Here is a 16,673-nt window from a genome sequence, read left to right as displayed (position 1 = left end):
ACTCTGTCCTATATGATCGCTATGAGTCAGAACCAACTCGATGGCAAAGGATTTGGTTTGGTTTTGGTAATGATCAAAACAGAATCCTAGATCTCAGATCATCCCTGTATATTTTTGCATTCCTCCCATGGATTTTTAAAACCACCAAATTTCCCATTTCCCTTCAAACTGGGAGCTAGCAAAGGCAGAAAAACAGTAAAAGGTATAATTTACTGATACCCTACCATGAGTCAGACACTGTATATGGCCCACAAGATGTCATTTCTTAAACTTTTAGTGTTTCCTATGTTCCATCAACATCAAAACAGAGAGGAGGTGATTTTTTTAATTGAGATTTTACACACAAGAAACAGGTTCAGAAAGGTTAAGTAACTTGCCCAAAGTTGCAGGCTAGTAAGCAGAAGAGCTAGGATGGGAAACTCAGGTTTGTTCGACTCCGAACCCAATTCTCTTGCTGCTCTGCCATGTGTCAATTTGAATGAGAAAAAAAAAAAAAAGAGGAAAAAGAAAGGAAGGAATAATAATTACCACCCAGTGGATCACTGCCTAGGGAATATCCCTATTTCCAAGGCAACAACTGGTTTTTCCTGTTTATTTCAGCAAACATTTATTGAGCATTTGCTATGCACCAAGAATTTTGCTGGGTGCTGGAGATTCAAAGATGAATAAGATTGTCTGCCTTTAAGAACTTTACAGTAAGTGGGGAAGCAGAGAATTTTAAGATAGATAATATATAGAGCAAGTACCCAGGGCCCTTCCACTTACTATTCCCTGTGCCTTGAATGCTCTTCCTCCAGGTGTCTGCATTTCACTGAGAAGAACTGTGAAAGGTCTAAGACTCTGCCCCACTTGCAAGCCAACAAGTCAGCCCACCACAGTGTCATGGATGCTGGCAGAAGATATGAGACTCCTGGGTTAGAGACAAAGGATTTTATTACCCACAGTAATAGCTGTAGTCAGAGTGTCAGCATTCATACCAATTCTCAAATTCTCGATACACTTAGCACAACATATAGAGGGCCAGGTGATGCTTATATACACAGTGGGTAGCCTTAAAGGAGAAGGACCACAAGCTTAGCTAGCCCAAATGTTTTATTATTAGATATAAACAAAACTGCCCTTTGCCCCAGAGGAAAATAACTTTAATATACTGAACAGAAAGCAAATTTGTCCCTTGTCTCAGAGAGACACTATTTCTACCCTGCAAGGCTGTTCACTATACAGACATCCATGAAACTATAGTCCAGAACAGAAAGTCAATTACTACTTTGCTCCCAAGGCAGTAATTTGCATAGTCAAACAGTGACTATATAAAATAAAATATAAAATAGGGAAATAATATTAATAAAAAAATAGCTAACATTTTCTGAGTGATTTCTAGGTTACATTTTGCTAAGTGTTTTAAGTGGGATTATCTCATTTAATCCCTAAAACTCTATAAGTAATAGTAATAAAAGCTAACATTTATCAAGCTTTCACTAGGTTGTAGACAATATGCTAAGTGTTTTAAATGGATTATTTAATCTTAACCTTGCAAAGATCCTATTCAGTAGGTATAATCATCCCCATTTTACAGATTAGGAAAGTGAAGTTTAGCAAGATTAAGTTCTTTGCCCAAGCTTTCACAACATGTGATAGTGTCATTATTTAACTCCAGGCCATCACTCTTAATCACAGTACTATCCTGCCTCATAATAACGTGCAGGTATTATTTTCAAATCCATTTTGCAAAAAATGAAACTAATGCCCAGAAAAGTTGAGCCATGAACCTATGTCTGTATGAAAGCCAAAGTACAAGAATTTAACCACAAAATATTTTTGAAGGATCAGAAACACTGATGATTATGGATTTCATGTTTTATTAATGTTATCCAGCTGACTTCAACTTGAATTAGTATATGAGTAATTTAGAGGTAAATGGGGCAAACCAGATGCAGAATTTAAGAAAATCTTTATCTTTCACTCATGCCAGGGATTCTGCCACATCCTAGAAAGCAGGCATGTGACAGGCATACTCTCTGCCCTTAAGAGTTTATGGCTTAGTGACAAAGACAGATACTGAACAGAAACTGAAAGCATGAGAAATTTTACAAAAGGCAGACTCTGTACTAGGCACTTTCCAGTCAGTGCCTCTGTTGTCCCTGCAATGCTGGAGAATTCTAGAATTCCCACCACAATAGATGTGTATACTAAGCTTTGTAACTTGACTTTAGAGCCCCAGGGGTAAAGAGTGTCCAAGCTAGCCCTTGCTAGTGTTGTCCTAAAAACATGCAATGGACACCTCTAGAATGAGTTAGAAAACTCTTGTTTCACCTGCCATTCATCACTCTAGTTATCCGTGGTCCATTCAAGTCTGCTCTTGACCCCAGATCCCCACCTTCAGCACCTCTGGGTTTGATGAGCCATTTTGGACAGAATACTTCTGTATGTCACCACAGACGCTTTTAAATTATTCACTCTCTGGCACTGGGCATCCCAGTGTTGGATGTCTTTCCCCTCACCTCACAGCACTGACTAGGCAGAGTTGCTTCCTGCCTGGCCAACCCTAAGTGAAGGGGACCACACAAGTACAACCTGAAGGCATCAAGTTTGAAATTCAAGAGTCAACTGTGAATTCTCTCTCTCTTTTTTTTATTGAACCTGGTTAAATAGTTTCGTTTCTCCAATATTTATTTATCATTGACCCCACCTAAGCTTCAGAATTAAATAAAAATTCTTAAGCACACCGGGACTCACAGGATCTGGTCCCAGACACATCTCTCTGCTTCCCCACCACCCTCTTCCCAGCACACACCTACATCCTATGCACCAGCCAAAACAAGCCGCTTGAATCTCTGACAAACATTCCCCTTTGTTCCACACTTTCTTGCCTTTGCTCTTTGGATTTCATCTGCTTGGAATGTCTTTCCCCACCTTTTCCACCAGGCTAAGGCCTTCTTAGAGCCCTGGTGGTGCAGTGGTTAAAAGCTTGGCTGCTCGCAAAAAAAGGTCAGCAGTTCAAGTCCACCAGCCACTCCTCTGAAACCCTTAGGGGCAGTTCTACTTTGTCCTATAGGGTCGTTATGAGTCGGAACTGACTCAAGGGCGCCTAACAACAACAAAGGCCTTCTTAGGAGTCCATGGGTGGTACAAGTAGTTAATGTGCTCAGCTGCTAACCATAAGGTTGGAAGTTTGAGTCCACCCAGAGTTGCCTTGGAAGAAAGGCCTCGTGATCTACTTCTGAAAATTCAACTATTGAAAATCTTATGGAATACAGTTCTACTCTGACACACATGGGGTTGCCATAAGATGCAGTCCACTCAATGGCAACTGGTAAAGGTCTTATCTTTGCAGGTTCAGTTGGAATCACCCAGCCCTGGGAAAACTTTCTTGACGGCTCTGCCTGCTACCCTGGGTAGAGGTGATTGCCTCCGTCCTCAACAATCAATTAGCCTTTTTCCTTCAGGGGAAAAACAGACAAAAAAAACCCAAAAACCTGTTGCCGTGGAGTCAATTCCAACTCATAGATTCTGATTCATAGCAACCCTATAGGACAGAGTAGAACTGCCCCATAAGGTTTCCAAGTAGTGGGTGGTGGGTTCAAACTGCCAACCTGTAGGTCAACAGCCATAGCTCTTAACCACTGCACCACCAGGGCTCATAAAAACTCATGCTTGTTTTTAGCCTTTAATACCATACTTCTCACCAGCAAATTGCATGTAAGCAAACCAGTTGCCATGGAGCTGATTCCAATTCATGGCCACCTCATGTGTGTCAGCATAGAACTGTGCTCCATAGGGTTTTCAATGGCTGAATTTTCTGAAGTAGATTGACAGGCTTTTCTTTGAGGCACCTCTGGATGGACTTGAACCTCCAATCTTTTGGTTAGCTGCTGAGCACATTAACTATTTGTACCATCCAGGAACTCCAAATGGCACATAAACCCAAACCCACTGCTGTCGAGTTGATTCTGACTCATAGCAACTCCGTAGAGTTTCCAAGGCTGTAAATCTCAGTCGAAGCAGACTGCCACTGGTGGTTTCAAACCACCGACCTTTCCATTAGCAGTTTATCACTGCTTTCTCTATGACTTTGGAGATATAAAGGAGAATTAAAAAAAAAAAAACCATTGCTGTCAAGTTGATTCCAACTCATAGCAACCCTGTAGGACAAGTAGAACTGCCCTCATATGTTTTCCAAGGAGTGACTGGTGGATTCAAACTGCTGACCTTTTGTTTAGCAGTCACGCACTTCACCACTGTGCCATCAGGGTTCCAAGCATTCACTGAATTGATAAATACCTGAATCTACCTCTTCCTGCTTAGCCTCTACACAGATCTGGAGACTATTAAGTATTTGTAGAAATATCACATTCAAATGCGTACATGGACCGGGAAGATAATGCAAATACATTAATTGGCCTTGGCAGACATGTGTCTTGTCTAAAGAGACCCCTGGTTTAGGCACATGAAGTCCCCTGGAGATGGAGGGAGACCCTGGACACGTCTAGTTTCTCCTTCTGCCAATAGATGAAGATTTATCTTTTTTTTTTTCATATTTCCAAGTAAGGAAGTTTTATAATTCTCCCTGAACATACTATACCAATAAGATTAATATCAAAACATCAAATTCACCTTCGTACTTCCTATTGCGTTTTCTATTCTCTGCCATGAGAGCAGAAACAATGTTGTTCACGTGTTCTGTTTACCATTTAGCACATGGTGGGTGTTTAATTAGTGTTAAAACAGTAATCAAAACATGTAGAAGGTGAAAGAAAAAGTGAAGTATTTTTAATGAAAGTGTGTGACAATAATTTTCCTTTTGAAAATGCATTCAACTTAAACGTTATTTCTTATTTATATAACCCTTGTCTTTTCTGTAGCACATTAGCAACAGGAGAAAAAAATATAGGTTCATGTCATAGTCAAAATGATAGTTCACAACCCTCTGTGTTCTGGTCGCTCATTCATTCATTTATTCATCTGACAAATAATTTAGGGCCTTCTATTTACTTTTTTTTATTTACCAGGCACTGTGGTTATCACCCTGACTCTACTTTTACCCGTGGGTTGCTTTCAGGTCACCCCTCATCTTTCTTCCCTAAAAGTTCTAGGTGGCTGTGCTCTTTTCCTTTGTTCGTCATTGCTAGCTGACATCCATCCCTGTCCCAGATTCTGGTCTGCTGCTGTGAACCAAAGGTGACTTACAATATATTTAAAAATTGCCAGTAGAAACAGTGTATGGCCACACTGGTACACACCAGCACACTCTGCCCCTGGCCTCCAGTGCTGACGTCAACTTCAACGTCACTGAGCTCTTCAGATGTGCTAAGTTTCTATTAGTTTCCTAGGAGAACAAAATACTACAAACTGGGTGGTTTATAAGAGCAGAATTTTATTGTTTCATAGTTCTAGAGGCTAGAAGTCCAAATCAGCATGTCGGCTGGGCCATGCTCCCTCTGAAGACTTTAGGGGCAGACCCTTTCATGTCTTTCCAGCTCCTGGTAGCCCCAGGCATTGCTTGGCTTGTAGGTGTGTCTTCATGTGGCTGTCATCCTCTGTCTGTCTGTGTCTCTTCTCCTCTTTTATAAGGATACCACCTAGATTGGATTAGAACCGCCCCCCACTCTAGCATAACCTCGTGTTAAATTAACTGATAACATCTTCAAGGACCGTAATTCTAAACCAGGTCATGTTCATAGGTACCAGGAGTTAGGACATCAACCTACCTTTAGGGGTCACACAATTCAAACCGTAACACAAGTGCTCTGCTAATCACCTGGCTCTCATCTTCATTCATTCCTTCCAATGACTTGTGGGGATACATGACATTTTTTTTTTTAATTGTACTTTAGATGAAGGTTTACAGAACAAAGTAGCTTCTCAATAAAGAGTTAGTACACATATAGTTTTATGACATTACGTAGCAACCCCACGACATGTCAACACTCTCCCTTCTAGACCTTGGGTTCCCTATTAGAAGACATTACTATTATCCGCATTTTATAAATGAAGAAACTAAAAGACAAAGCAGGATTCATATGCAGGCAGTCTGGTTCCTGGCATTCAACTCATCATTGCTGCCTTAAACATTCTGAGTGGGATGACTCAGTCCATAAAAACAATGACAGTGTGAGTGGTAGGCACTTTTTTTTTTTTTTTTTAATTTTTATTGTGCTTTAAGTGAAAGTTTACAAATCAAGTCAGTCTCTTACTCAAAAATTTATACACACTTTGCTACATACTTCCAATTGCTCTCTCCCTAATGAGACACCCCACTCCCTCCCTCCACTCTCTCTTTTCGTGTCCATTTCGCCAGCTTCTAACTCCCTCTACCCTCTCATCTCCCCTCCAGGCAGGAGATGCCAACATAGTCTCAAAGGTCCACCTGACCCAAGAAGCTCACTCCTCACCAGCATCCCTCTCCAACCCATTGTTCAGTCCAATCCATGTCTGAAGAGTTGGCTTTGGGAATGGTTCCTGTCCTGGGCCAACAGAAGGTCTGGGGCCATGACCACCAGGGTCCTTCTAGTCTCAGTCAGACCACTAAGTCTGGTCTTTTTATCAGAATTTGGGGCCTGCATCCCACTGCCCTCCTGCTCCCACAGGAATTCTCTGTTGTGTTCCCTGTCAGGGCAGTCATCGGTTGTAGGCAGGTACCATCTAGTTCTTCTGGTCTCAGGCTGATGTAGTGTCTGGTTTATGTGGCCCTTTCCGTCTCTCTTGAGCTTGTAATTACCTTGTGTCCTTGGTGTTCTTCATTCTCCTTTGATCCAGGTGGGCTGAGACCAATTGATGCATCTTAGACGGCCACTTGCTAGCGTTTAAGACCCCAGACGCTGCTCTTCAAAGTGGAATGCAGAATGTTTTCCTAATAGATTTTATTATGTGTGGCAGACACTCTTAATTGTCCTAAAATACTCAGGCTCTCTTCCTTTTATAATAATACAACCAGTTGTTATCGAGTAGATTCTGATTCATGGTGACCCCATGTGTGACCTGTAGAACTGTGCTCCATAGGGTTTTCAGAGGCTATTTTTTCAGAAGTAGGTCACCAGCCCTTTCTTCAGAGGCACATCTGAGTGGACTTGAACCTCCAACTTTTTGAGCATCAAGCACATTCTTTTCGCATCACTCAGAGACTCCTTCGTTTTTATTTTTATTGTGCATTAGACGAAGGTTTACAGAGCAAATTAGTTTCTCATTAAACAATTAATACACATATTGTTTTTTGACATTGCTAACGCTGACACATGTCAACACTCTTTCCTTCTCAATCTTGCGTTTCCCATTACCAGCTTCCCCGTCTCCTCCTGCCTTCTCATCCTTGCCCCTGGGTTGGTGTGCCCCTTTAGTCTTGTTGTGTTTTATGGGCCTATCTAATCTTTGGAAACCCTGGTGATGTGATGGTTAAGTGCTACGGCTGCTAACCAAAAGGTCAGCAGTTCGAATCCACCAGGCGCTCCTTGGAAACTCTATGGAACATTTCTACTCTGTCCTATAGGGTCGCTCTGAGTCGGAATCAACTCGATGGCACTGGGTTTGGTTTTGTTTTTTATCTAATCTTTGGCTGAAGAGTGAACCTCAGGAGTGACTTCAGTACTGAGTTAAAAGGGTGTCCAGAGGCCACACTCTCGGGGTTTCTACAGTCTCTGTCAGATCAGTAAGTCTGGTCTTTTTTTGTGAGTTAGAATTTTGTTCTACATTTTCCTCCAGCTCTGTCTGGTACCTTCTGTTGTGATCCCTGTCAGAGCAGTCTGTGGTGGCAGCCAGGTACCACCTAGTTGTGCTGGACTCAGTCTGGTGGAGACTGTGGTAGTTGTGGTTCATTAGTCCTTTGTACTCATCTTTCCCCTGTGTCTTTAGTTTTCTTCATTCTTCCTTGCTCCTGAAGGAATAAGACCAGTGAAGTATCTTAGATGGCCACTCACAAGCTTTTAAGACCACCCAGGGGCTCATTTATAATAATAGGTACTTCAATTTTTAGTCAGACAAATGGCTGATTATAATAGAGAGTACTTTTTCCCAGCCTTTTTTGTAATCCTGTAGAGCCATGTGACTAAGTTCTGGCCAGTGGGGTGAAGGCAGAAGTGTGGCAGCTTCTAGTAACTTTCTTTCTGACAGTGGCCTTGATTTTTTTTTACTGCAACCTACAGCAACAAATATATGTTACGTTATATTGTATATTATATACGTTACTATATTTTATTATATTAGTCACATATACTCACATGCATATTTGTGAAACAAAAGGCTTTATGAAGAAATACCTTTACTATGTGTTATACTCTGATATGTTCTGTTCTAATTCATTTTGTAAAAGTTATCCAATATATTGATTTTATGACTCACTAGTGAGTCATGACCCACAGTTCAAAAAACATTGCTTTACCAGACAATGGATGTATGTATCTCTCTCTTTTTTCCTTCATCCATTCCACCATTCTGATGCCTGAAACACTGGTGCCTCCACTTTGGACCAGGAGATCAAGACCACACACAAAGGAGCATCAAGATAGAAGAAACCTGAGTCTCTGTCTGCGCTCTTACATGAGAGAGACATGAGCTTGTATCTTACCGATGTCACCGTTATTTTGAGTTTGTTGTCCCAAATGGTCAAAAGGAATCCTAGCCAATTGTGTTAATGAATTATGTGTTTGCTTTCAGATCCATTTCTCTCCATTCTCCTGCTCTGCTCTCTATTGCCAAAGGGCTGACCTGTGGGTTCTGACAGTGCAAAGTGCTGGTGGGAGACATGAGGGCAGAGGAAAAGAAGCCAAGGTATTTTTCGTCTTCCTCTCTGCCTTAGGTGACATCTTCTCCAGCAGCAGCTGTGTCTCCTCCATAGATCCCGTGCCTGCTAGACATGGCTTCATCTTCGGTTGGATGACCTCAGCTCTTAGTCTTTGGTGACACCACCCTTTATCTCTACAGGCAAGGGCTGTGGCTGATCTCTGGTTTTCTTCACGGTTGTTTGGCTTTCAGTCCTTACATTCCCCATATAACTAACTCCCTGCATTAAATTTTCACTTTTCTAAATATTTGAAGTAGTTGCTGTTTCCTGACCAGCTCCTGACTCATACCGATATATTACACAAAGCACTTTTGGTGAATTTTCTTATTTCCTTCTCACTCGGTAATTTAGGCACTATCCTCTTCACCTTACAAATGAAAAAACTACTATATGACCTGCCTACGGTCACATTGTAAGTGGAGGGGTGTCCAACTATGCACTTATCCAACTTCAGAGAACCTGACCTCTTTTGGGTTTTTCTGACTTTTCAAAGGTAGTCATACTTTATCAAGTTAGTTTTCAAAGGTATGGATGTGAAAGCTATTCTTATGACATCATTCCATGTTGCCCAAGTAGGTTGTCTCCATCCCTCAAGTATCTTCCCAAAACAGGCCAAGGTCCTTTAACTCCTTTCTGCCTTAGAAGAAGATTCTAGCCTTCCTCTAGGTCCCTTCCCATCCTGGGTCAGGGACAGGCTTTATGTCACTTCACATCAAAATCTTAACTATTAATTAATTGAGGACTGCATTTATTCATAAAACTTTTATTGACAGTTTAGTATACACCTAAGGGCTAGGGCCTAGGACAGAACAAACACGAATAAGACCCAGTTTCTGCATTTAAAGAGCTCGTTGTTTAGCAGGGGAGACAATTATTCAAAATAATAAAGGCGTACTTGTAAGAGGTACTGTAGTGAAGTACAGCACAATAGCAGCGTAGTGGAGGTGTGACTCCTGAGCTGGTTCTTGAAGAGTAGGTAGGAGGCAGGAAGGTAAGGGGATTGGAAAAGCATTTCAGGCTGAAAGAACCAACATATACAAAGGTTCAAAGGCATGAAACCTTTCATTTGCTTTGAATGTGGGCTTGGAATTTATCCCTCAATGTGAACCTCAGTATTTTTATATATACCCAAATAAATATTATATTATATATATAATATTATAAATATTATATGAGTGTGTATGCATATATATGTATGTGTGTATATATATATATGAATATGTATATACATGTTGTTAGTTGTTGTTAGGTGCCGTCGATTCGGTTCTGACTCATAGTGACCCTATGCACAAAAGAACAAAACACTGCCCGGTCCTGCGCCATCCTTACAATCATTGTTATGCTTGAGCTCAGTGTTGCAGCCACTGTGTCAATCCACCTCGTTGAGGGTCTTCCTCTTTTCCACTGACCCTGTACTCTGCCAAGCATGATGTCCTTCTCCAGGGACTGAGATCCCTCCTGAAAACATGTCCAAAGTATGTAAGATGCAGTCTCACCATCCTTGCTTCTAAGGAGCATTCTGGTTGTACTTCTTCTAAGACAGATTTGTTTGTTCTTTTGGCAGACAATGGTATATTCAATATTCTTTGCCAACGCCACAATTCAAAGGCCTCAGTTCTTCTTCGGTCTTCCTTATTCACTGCCCAGCTTTTACATGCATATGATGTGATTGAAAATACAGTGGCTTGGGTCAGGCACACCTTAGTCTTCAAGGTGACATATTTGCTCTTCAACACTTTGAAGAGGTCCTTTGCAGCAGATTTACCCAATGTAATGCGTCTTTTGATTTCTTGACTGCTGCTTCCATGGCTGTTGATTGTGGATCCAAGTAAAATGAAATCCTTGACAACTTCCACCTTTTCTCCGTTTATCATGATGTTGCTCATTGGTCCAGTTGTGAGGATTTTTGTCTTCTTTATGTTGAGGTGTAATCCATAGTGAAGGCTGTGGTCTTTGATCTTCATCAGTAAGTGCTTCAAGTACACTGCACTTTCAGCAAGCAAGGTTGTGTCATCTGCCTAATGCAGGTTGTTAATGAGTCTTCCTCCAATCCTGATGCCCCGTTCTTCTTCATATAGTCCAGCTTCTTGGATTATTTGCTCAGCATAAAGATTGAATAGGTGTGGTGAAAGAATACAACCCTGATGCACACCTTTCCTGACTTTAAACCAATCGGTATCCCTTGTTCTGTCCAAACAACTGCCTCTTGATCTATGTAAAGGTTCCTCATGAGCACAATTAAGTGTTCTGGAATTCCCATTCTTCGCAATGTTATCCATAATTTGTTATGATCCAAACAGTCAAATGCCTTTGCATAGTCAATAAAACACAGGTAAACATCCTTCTGGTATTCTCTGCTTTCAGCCAGGATCCATCTGATGTCAGCAATGATATCCCTGGTTCCATGTCCCCTTCTGAAACTGGCCTGAATTTCTGGCAGTTCCCTGTTGATATGTCGCTCCAGCCATTTTTTAATGGTCTTCAGCAAAATTTTGCTTGCATGTGATCTCAATGATATTGTTCTATAATTCCATATTCGGTTGGATCACCTTTTTTGGGAATAGGCATAAATATAGATCTCTTTCGGTCAGTTGGCCAGGAAGCTGTCTTCCATATTTCTTGGCATAGACGAGTGAGCCCCTCCAGTGCTGCATCTGTTTGTTGAAACATCTCAATTGATATTCCATCAGTTCTTGGAGCCTTGTTTTTTGCCAACGCCTTCAGAGCAGCGAGGACTTCTTCATTCAGTACCATCAGTTTCCGATCATATGCCACCTCTTGAAATGGTTGAACATCGACTAATTCTTTTTGGTATAATGACTGTGTATTCCTTCCATCTTCTTTTGATGCTTCCTGCGTCGTTTAATATTTTCCCCATAGAGTCCTTCAGTATTGCAACTCGAGGCTTGAGTTTTTTCTTCAGTTCTTTCAGCTTGAGAAATGCCGAGTGTGTTCTTCCCTTTTGGTTTTCCATCTCCAGCTCTTTGCACTTGATATTATAATACTTTACTTTGTCTTCTCGAGATGCCCTTAGAAATCTTCTTTTCAGTTCTTTTACTTCAGCAATTCTTCCTTTTGCTTTAGCTGCTCGACATTCAAGAGCAAGTTTCACAGTCTCCTCTGACATCCACTTGTCTGTCAGTTTGTTGTACTGTGGGGGCTTGCGTGTTGCTGTGATGCTGGAAGCTATGCCACCGGTATTCAGATCCCAGCAGGGTCACCCATGGAGGACAGGTTTCGGCTGAGCTTCCAGACTAAGACAGACTAGGAAGAAGGACCCAGCAGTCTACTTCTGAAAAGCATTAGCCAGTGAAAACCTTATGAATAGCAGCAGAACATTGTCTGATATAGTGCTGGAAGATGAGCCCCCCAGGTTGGAAGGCTCTCAAAAGATGGCTGGGGAAGAGCTGCCTCCTCAAAGTAGAGTCAACCTTAATGAAGTATATGTAGTAGAGCTTTTGGGACCTTCATTCTCTGATGTGGCATTACTCAAAATGAGAAGAAACAGCTGCAAACATCCATTAATAATCAGAACCTAGAATGTATGAAGTATGAATCTAGGAAAATTGGAAATCGCAAAAGTGAAATGGGACGCATAAACATCGATATCCTAGGCATTATTGAGCTGAAATGGACTGTTATTGGCCATTTTGAATCGGACAATCATATAGTCTACTATGCTGGGAATGACAACTCAAAGAGGTATGGTGTTGCATTCATCGTCAAAAAGGACCTTTCAACGTTCACTTGAAGCTCAATAAAAGTTAAAAAAAAAAAAAAAAAGGACTTTTCAAGATCTATCCTGAAGTACAGCGTTGTCAGTGGTAGGATAATATCCATATGCCTACAAGGAAGACCAGTTAATATGACTATTATTCAAATTTATCCACCAACCACTAGGGCCAAAGATGAAGAAATAGAAGACTTTTATCAGCTGCTGCAGTCTGAAATTGATCGAACATGCAATTAAGATGCATTGATAATTACTGAGGATTGGAATGAGAAAGCTGGAAACAAAGAAGAAGGATTAGTAGTTGGAAAATATGGCCTTGGTGATAGAAACAATGCCAGAGATTGAATGATAGAATTTTGCAAGACCAACGACTTCTTCATTGCAAATACCTTCTCTCACCAACATAAATGGCGACTATACACATGGACCTCGCCAGATGGAACACACAGAAATCAAATTGACTACATCTGTGGAAGGAGACGATGGAAAAGCTCAATATCATCAGTCAGAACAAGGCTAGGGGCCAAATGTGGAACAGATCATCAGTTGCTCATATGCAAGTTCAAGCTGAAACTGAAGAAAATCAGAGCAAGTCCACGAGAGCCAAAATATGACCTTGAGTACATCCCACCTGAATTTGGAGACCATCTGAAGAACAGATTTGACGCATCGAATACTACTGATGGAAGACCAGACAAGTTGTAGAATGACATCAAGGACATCATACATATACATATATATATGTATATATACGTATATGGAAACCCTGGTGGCGTAGTGGTTAAGTGCTAAGGCTGCTAACCAAACATTCAGGAGTTCGAATCTGCGAGGCGCTCCTTGGAAACTCTATGGGGCAGTCCTACTCTGTCCTATAGGGTTGCTATGGGTCAGAATCGACTAGACGGCACTGGGATATAAATATGTGTATATATATATATATGAATTTTGTGCTATGATATGTTTGACTCAGCTACATTTACTAGTAGGGACTGGCTCAGTGGACCTTCCCCATATACATATATACAGGGGCCCTTGTGGAGCAGTGGTTAAGTGTTTGGCTGCTAACCAAAAGAATGACAGTTCAAATCCACGAGTGGCTCCTTGGAAACCCTATGGAGCAGTTCTGCTTTGTCCTATAGGGTTGCTATGAGTTGGATTTGATGTGGTAGCAACAGTTTTTTTCGTTTTGTTTTACATATATATATATATGATACATCCACCACCCATCTGTCAGTTTGTCATATTGTGGTGGCTCACATGTTGCTGCAATGCTGGAAGCTATGCCACGGATATTTCTAATACTAGTAGAGTCACTCATTGTGGACAGGTTTCAATTGAGCTTCCAGAATAAGACAGACTAGGAAGAAAGGCCTGGTGATCTGCTTCTGAAAATTAGCCAATGACTCTTAGGGGTCACAACAGAACCTTATGTGACTCACTTGCTTTAGATACATCATCAGGAGGAATCTATCACTGGAGGAAAACATGTTTGGTGAAGTAGAGAGCCAGAGACGGTGAGGGAGATCCTTGATGAGATGGATTGACAGATGGGTGTAATGGTGGAGTTCAAACAGTCCACTGACCATGAGGATGACGCAGGACTGGGCAATGTTTCCTTCTGTTGTACATAAGGTTGCCATGAGTCAGCGTCAACTCAACAGCAGCTATTTATCTCTATATAATACCTATATGCACACACACTAAACTACATAACTATATCCTATATAAACATTACATATGCTATGTTTGCACATAATTATACACAGACATGTATATATAATATTAAATTTGTATTATACATGTGAACATAGACATGTAAACATGTCTCCTTTTTTTACATATTACCATTGCATTAGCCTAACTCTCTGAATAACAGAATAAAGATGAAGAAAAAATTAATGCATTACCAAAGTAAAGAAATCTAATTGCCTGGTTTATTTCCGTAATTGTGTTCACTGCACTAACAAATACCTAGTGAAAAATGTTTGAAATATAAGCCATAGACACACAGCTTTGTACAAGTGCACTCCTTCATTGGGAAAAGCCTAAATGGACCTTGCAGAAGCAGGCTCCTTTCTGGAATACTATTAAAGAATGTAGCCCAGAACTGTTATATTTCAACTGAAAGTAAGATGTGAGTAGGAAGGATATTTTCCACTGGGTTAGAGTTACTTCACATCTATCAGTTTGCAAAATGACAGTCTGTCCAAAATTCCTTTTGCTCACAGCAGCACAGATTCATGGAGAAAAAAGATGTCAATATAATGCTGCCCAGAACTCCCTAAAGAGGTCTGTGGCTAACCTACTGTTAGGCTGACCCTCCAATTTGGTTGCACTGGAGAGGCTTCCCATATCATCCTCCAGATCATCTCACCAGCCAGTTGAGCTTAACTTGGACGGAGTATAGCTTCCGTAGCACCGGAAAAGATTTAGCATTACCTTATACTTGTCTTTTAGCTTATTAAGTACTTGAGGACAAGTAACCTCTCATATACTAAGTTCTTTAGGTAACAATTATACGGTTTTCTAAAAAAATAGTTCCCAGCTGATTTCCCTTCTTGGTTTTCCAGTTTTTCTTCTGCCACTGTGACCTCAGGAAAAAGAAACTTAAAACCACCTTAGAGAGGAGGAGAACATGATGTAGAGAAGGTTCCCTCATGGAGAAGGAAAAGAAAATGCAGTCCTCTTGGCACCAAGAGGTAGGGTCCTGGAGGAAAGGGTAGAAGACTAAGGAGAGGAGATGAGACACGTGTGCCTGGCTATCTCCTCTGGCTTGAAATCCCCATGGATGAGGGTGGAGGAGTGCCTAGAAAACAAGCAAATATGTTTGAGGAGACACAAGCTGTGAGGCTTGTTCCTTGCTTCTCTGGGAAGAACCCAGAAAGACCTGCATGGAGCACAGCATCACCAAGCTATAAGTCAGAGATGGCAGAGAGGCTTAACAAGGTGGAGGAAGACAGAGATCCTCCCAGTTTTGTAAGGAGCCATGGTTGGCAAGGAGAAGATTCATAGGCTTCCTATGGATCTAAAGAAGTCTAGAGAAGACAAAAACTGCATGAGCCATGTTCACCAGTTTCCCATGAAGTTATGGGGTGGACATGCCACTAGGAATTAGTGGGTACATGGTTCTGCCTCTTTAGAATTCCTAATGCTTAGAGATTGGGGAGCCAAGGGTCAAGAGGTCAAGAGGGCACTTGAAAATGGGCCATTGGATAGACCTGGCATAAGGTGCCACCAGCACTAGAGACACAAACATGGGAGGACACCAGTAACTGGAGCCATCATAGAATAGACCACAGCTTTCTTTAGCAGTAAACTGTAGCAATGAGTGCCAGACAGATGCCAGAGTCAAGAGGAGAGCAGTCACACCCCATCAGAGGCTGACAAAGATTCAAAGGAAAGGACAGGCACCAGGAGCCCCTCTCCTGTCACTGGAAGAACAGGCAAGTTATCCTCCAATTAAGACCAATCTTGGAAGAAGAGGAAATCCCTGAAAAGTGAGAATTTACCCTACACAGGATGAGTTTAAGCAAAAAAGACTAATTTAGAAGGCTATTAAAGAAGTTTAAATTCATCAGGGAAAATAAAAACCTAAAAGATTGTCATATACTCTGAATTTTGTGCTATGAAATGTTTGACTTGGCTACATTTACTAGTAGGGACTGGCTCAGTGGACCTTCCACACAGTAGGCACGGAATAATATTTTAGTAAATGACTTGATGGATAAATATCAAAAAATCAAACTAAACACTGTTGAGTTGATACCAACTCATAGTGACCCCACACATGTCAGAGTAGAATTGTGCTCCATAAGGTTTTCAATGGCTCATTTTTCAGAAATAGATTGCTAGGCCTTTCTTCTGAGGAGCCTCTGGGTGGACTTGAACCTCCAACCTTCCATTGGAGTGATGGATGGATAAATAAACCCATGGTTGTCATGTCAATTCCAACTCATAGCAACCCTATCGGACAGAGTAGAACTGCCCTATAGGGTTTCCAAGGAGTGGCTGGTGGATTTGAACTGTCAACCTTTAGTTAGCAGCCTATCTCTTGACCACTGCACCACCAGGTCTCTGGATGAATAAATCCCCACCCCATTGCCTTTGAGCTGATTCCAACTCATACAAAAAAAAAAAAAAAAATAGTGACCCTAAATGACAGAATAG

This window comes from Loxodonta africana, chromosome 3, assembly GCF_030014295.1.
Source record: "Loxodonta africana isolate mLoxAfr1 chromosome 3, mLoxAfr1.hap2, whole genome shotgun sequence".
Classification (NCBI taxonomy): domain Eukaryota; kingdom Metazoa; phylum Chordata; class Mammalia; order Proboscidea; family Elephantidae; genus Loxodonta; species Loxodonta africana.
Note: the sequence above shows the minus strand (reverse complement) of the source record.